The following is a 6,000-nucleotide window of genomic DNA, read 5'->3' as shown; positions in this document are numbered from 1 at the left end:
AACTTTCCAAGAACGTAAACTGATAGAACCCCAACCAAAGAGTAGACAATAACGCTGTTAATTTGATTACTACTTTTTAAATTTGCATTGCAAATGTCAAAGAGGTATTAATTAAAAAATGTTTATGTTTGTAGGTTAATAGTTAGTTTGCCACCTGTGCTGCATGAGTAGGTGGTGTAAATATGATTTTAATTGATCTGTTCTTTGTTTTGGTTGTAGACATTTATTTTAAAGGCATGCACATGCTGCAAGTGTTGTTGACTGTGAGTCATGACAAATTATTTTTTTAGTAGAGCCAACTCACTAATAAGACAAATGTACCATGTGTGCACCAGCTGCAAGGCACACAGAAAAAAACACCAACAAATTATTTGACTTTTAGTGTGTCCCACGCAAGCTTTTCTCAATGTTTTTATTAAGGTAAACCAGACTCAAGCAGACTCATGTTGTCGTTTAGTACGTGCACTGTAATTCATTTTAAAGCGTTCCTTAGAGGGAGCAGACCCAAAAGTCATATCAATTGGAGTTCAACCAACATTTTTCCGGCAAAGTCTAACATGAGATTTTGAAGCCATGTGTGACAGCAGGCTCAGTGAGCCTCTAAAGGCTAAATTCTACCTTTGTTTTGCTTTTTCGTTGGAACATTGTTGCTTTACATTTTTGTTTGGGGGTTCTTATTTGCCTTTAAAAAAAAAAAAAAAAAAAAAAAATATTTTTGTTTTTTTTACTTAATGTATGTGATTCCACAATATAGAAATGTGCCGGTATTGTCAAACGGGACAAATGTGACAACATCTTATGTCTTACCTGATTTTTTTTTTTTACTGACTATATGACTGTGTGAACAACATTGTATTATGTATGCAAACATACCCAGTTTACAACTTGTTGGTCTGTATAAAATATGTGAATATTTTTGTATGTATGCTAAAGCCACACTACTGTAGTGCATGATGCATTTGGGTGTTTAATTCTTATTTTGCCTATTCTAAAATCTGTCAATGAAATAAAAATAATTACAAAACGATGGAATTGTCCAGTCATGTCTTCAACAACAACAAAACACAAACAGTGGTTGAAGTTGGGCAGATTTGCTCTCGTTGAAGGGAAGAGATGAGATGTTTTAGCTCTATCACCTGTAAAGGAAATGTCTTTTTATAATAATATTGTATATTTTTGTAAATTATACGTGATTTTATGTCTCTCATCTTTGGCTGGCTCTTATATCTGCCCAAGAGACTGTCGATAAAAATAGCCTTGGGCACATATACATGGTAAATTGTTGATTAATGTGCATTGTCCCTATTCAAATAAATAAATAAAAATTTTGTTATACTTACACTAGCCCCATCAATGTTCATTAGTATAAAGCTCAAAATTTCATGTGCAACAAACCACATCGTCATATTTTTCATGAAAGCGTCTCAGGATGACTTTCCTCAGCTGTTATTATTTTTGGGATTATGCTTGTAATTATTGCCACAACTATAAATAAAAGGTTTGGTTTTTTGTATCACTTACAGTATAATTAATTTACTATGACTTAAAGTATAATTACTTTATGACAGGCAACACAAGAATAAAATGTAAAATCCTTCAATTTTCATTCATTTAATAAACAATGGAAGTGTTGGGTCATGCTTACCCCAACATTGACATCCAAGTTCTCCTCTAACAACATCACATATCAGTGTGCAATTAACCACATGAAGTTATAAGATCTTTCATTATCTTGTGATGTTACCCTTTAAATATCGGAATGTCATCAATAACAGTAAGTTGTACAAAGAGTGAAGATGCGGGTTTTAGAATCCAATCAACTCCAATCGCCTCCATTGCAGCGTCTGCAGGTGCAATGTGAGGGCACACACACGTTTGCATCGTCAAGCAGTGGCTGAGGGCACTTGACATTTTTTGTGCCAGGAGGTCCATGAAGGGAATGTTGTTCTAAAAGCCCGCTGTGGAATGTACTAGTCAAACACTATATAGACCTGCCCTCACACTCCACTATGCTCTCCTCACATGCTGAGAGAAAACACGGCGCACATCTGTGGAATTAAATTAACAAAACACACTGAAGTAAAGCTTTTCCGATTTTTAAATGTGGTACCTCCATATGGTTCCCAAAGGCCTGAAAGCATTTATTATATTTATGTACATGCTACACTTCAGTAAATCATTTTAATTGGTTACTCTATTGAAGAGCCCTTCACACGGGTGGCCTCATATTTCCGACAGTGTTAAGAACTCAGTTTCCACAAAACCGGCAATGGTTATATGTTACTGTGAAGTACTCAGATCTTTTATACAGTGACAGCTTGTAAACTGGAAATGTTAGCAAACAACTATCAAGGCTTCATTATGAAAGTAACAACTTCATTCTGCTTGTGGACAGAAAAATAAATAAATCGTTTTTTCTCAAGACCTTCCTCAGTTAACAGGTATTTATTTTCGCACTGAACCATTGCACCAATTAACATTGATCTGCTGATCTTTGTGTTTAATGAAAAAAATCGTCATGGCAACAGCCTGGCGATGTCTGCTGTGTTCACGAATGGAGGAGGGGCATCATTCAAGCACCTATTGTGGTTAGTTAAATTTCTGACACCTTTTGGGAGACTTCACTTTAGACAGAAAGTCAGAGACAGCCATTATTAGGAGAAAGACCGTTACTTGTACCGAATGCTTTAAAAATTAGTGATAACACAGATTAGCATTAGCTAACAGTGTAAATTGTCAACATGGGGTGTGAGAGGATAATTGTGTTTGTCGACATCACATGCCACACTGATATGCTAAGACTTAATTAGCATTTTCACAAAAGAAGAGTGTGCTAAAAAGAACATTAACCTCACTTTAAAAACTCGCAAGACTTAACAAGCATGCAAGGCTAACATCAACACAAGATTTATATTTAAACATGAGAAAAAAGAAAAACAAAAAAAAAACGGATCTCTTTCCAAGGCTACATTCGCATTTTCATCTGCGCTCCATTACACTGTGCCGTACATCTGCCATTAGCCTCCTTGAGGCCTTTTAGGGGTTGTTTTGATCATGTGTTTGGATGATGAGAAATGTTCAGATTTATATGCTTTGGTTCAAGGTTAACAGTCCCAGCACTCGCTCATTGCTCAACGTGGAAGTCTGCAAGTCATTATCCAATCTTCGACGCACTGGAACTAACAAGTGGGCCCGCTTTGTGATTATTTACTTGTGTATATACAATATTTGCTAATTGCGGTATAATTGGTCATCAATTCATCTAATGCAGTATCGCAATCATTTCAGCAGTAATAGCCAATGGTGTAGTTTGAGAAATTACAAATTAGTTTTGTCGGTCAATGAAGCACAAACCACTGCTAAGGTTGAACTGTTAAAGGAAAAAAAAAAAGGAAAAATATTATGTTTCTTTGCACAAAATGTAGCATGTGGCATTTTTTCTAAAGGACAAGGCAGTTGAAAATGCAATTATATCATGTGACATCAACATCCTCACTATGGGCAGTTTTTTTTCTCCAATGCTTTCTGTCTCGGGCCTGGTGTGTGCCTGCTCCCATGAAAAGTATTTGTCTTTTAAGTTTGTTGTTTATTTTTCTTTTCCATGTGGTCTTCCTCTTTCCATCTCTTGGTTTCCACTTAAATGATATTTTGGGGATTTTGTTGTCATCCATCTGGAGTGTGCGTCTAAGCCAAAGCATCCTGTGTTAACTTGGTGTCATTGTGTTTTCACTGTAAATATTCTTTTCTTACAAGGCAAAATTCTTCTTAGGAAAACATCTACCTTTGCCCCAAGGAGTGTAGACCACGTAGAAGGTAGTTGAAACTTTTTTTGTGATATATCAGAAAAAGTGAAAAATAGTATTAGAAAGCCTTATCTTTTAAGTCATTAGCTTGACCAAACATTTGGTTAGGTTTTCACTTGCAGCCTCTCCTCATTCACTACAAGCCTTCTGTGACATTAAAAGGATCCCTATTGAGTCGATGAATGGCCCGTAATGGCAGTCATTGGATTGGTTTGCACATAATCATTACACATACGTACACATCAGTAGACGAACGCACCAACTGGCTATACTTAGCTGAGCAAACACCACTGAAGAATATATTCAGGCGTGTCAATGAACGTGTTGTGTACAATGGTGGGTCATGGACATGGGTGCACATAACAATTGTGGTCTGGTCTCAAAGGAGCACCGGAGGTTGTTCCTTGGTGCTCATTTTCCTGACCCAGAGACTTCACTGGTAGTGGTTATTCAAGGATTTATTGCTATAAGTGTACAATTGAGTTATGTGTAGATGTGGTCTGAGGCAATAACTTGAAAAGTGTTCTTTAGATATACAGTATTCACGTTGTATAATTTAATGCCTTTACCTAATTAAATAGCCCTAACAAAATACATTGTGATCTGGAAAAAGTTTCTGGTTAGAACATACAGTGCTTGTGCATAATGAATTTTTTTTTTGGTTACGTTCAACAGTGAGTTCACAGTTGAAAGAATAGAAAATGGTGTCTCACCTAGAAGTCATGAGAACATCTCTAAATTTTAAGTTACTATCACGTTACATGACCCCTAAACCAGCAAACACACACACACACACACACACACACACACACTTGTGTTTGTATCATCGTGGGGACTTCTCATTGACATAATGCCTTTCCCTAACCCTTTCGCTCACCTCAACCATAAAAATGACTGCCTTCCCTCATTCCTTACCCTCAACCATACCCCAATTCAAACCTAAACTCTAAAACCAACCCTTGACCTTCAAAAAGAGGTCTGAACTTGTGGGAACCACCAAAAGGTCCCCACAATTTCAAGTCGGTCCCCACAACGGTAGTTAAACCTGGAAAAACACGAGTGCATGGGCCCCACAATGTAGACAAAGGCACACTCCATCACACACTGCACATTTAAAACTTTATATTAACTTCAACACAACATCTTTATATTTAACAGCGAGCACACATGCTCCACAGGTTTTTGTTCTGCTGACATGGGAAAATCCAATAAAATCCGTGCACATTACAGTCAATTAGGTCCCAACCCTGAAAAGCAACAATGGTGTGGAGGTGAGAAAGTAAACTGACTTGGAGAGTTGTTTTAGTGAACTGCGGCTCACCTCCATGGTTGCTTCTCATGTGGGATGAGAAGTGGAAGCAACAGACCGCAATACGGTTCACACGCTCAGCAAAAATTAATTAATAAATTCATTTAATTGAATGAGATGTGATGTAGCCTATCTCATCTGAACTGGTCTCCAGTCAATCGCAGGGTACAAAAAACTATTGATAACCTACTCACCTGAAGACAATCTAAAGCAGTGGTAGGGAATCCTGGTCTTCGATAGGCACTGCCTGTTTTCCATGTCTCCCTCCAATAACAAACCTGATTCGATGAACAGGATTGTTATCAGGCTTCTACAGCTAATGAGCTGTTCATTTGAGTTAGCTGTGTTGGAGGCTAGAGACATGGAAAACAGGCACGTAACCTTGCTTTGAAAGATGAATTCTCACGGTACTTGTGAGTTCATAAACTCCGGAGAATATTTCTTGTACCGAGCCCGTTGACTTCCACCGATACGGAACAATCACAGCGACATTGTGTTTGGGGCGGGCCATGCAGCTGTGACAAAACCAGGAAGCCAGCGCCGACGCTGGGGCAAACAAACAAACTTACCTCGTCAAGCCCAAAAACGTTTTTAATACTTTGTCATTCACTCCCAAAAACATGTTTAAACATGTTTTTTTATTTTTTATTTTTTTTATTTTTATTTTTTTTTATTTATTTTTTTTAATGCAAGAGCATACAGAAGGCTTTGATGCAGCTTCTGACATGAAGAGGTGGCTTAAAGCAATGGTAGTTATTAAAAACACAGCCAGCAGGTGGCAGCAGAGTATAAGAGATCAGCCAGGGCCATGTTGCAACAAGCTCTGTCTGTCAGTGTTTTCACCAGGAATGTGAATATTGATTAAACCTAGCTATATTCTAATGTAAA

This window comes from Festucalex cinctus, chromosome 11, assembly GCF_051991245.1.
Source record: "Festucalex cinctus isolate MCC-2025b chromosome 11, RoL_Fcin_1.0, whole genome shotgun sequence".
Classification (NCBI taxonomy): domain Eukaryota; kingdom Metazoa; phylum Chordata; class Actinopteri; order Syngnathiformes; family Syngnathidae; genus Festucalex; species Festucalex cinctus.
Note: the sequence above shows the minus strand (reverse complement) of the source record.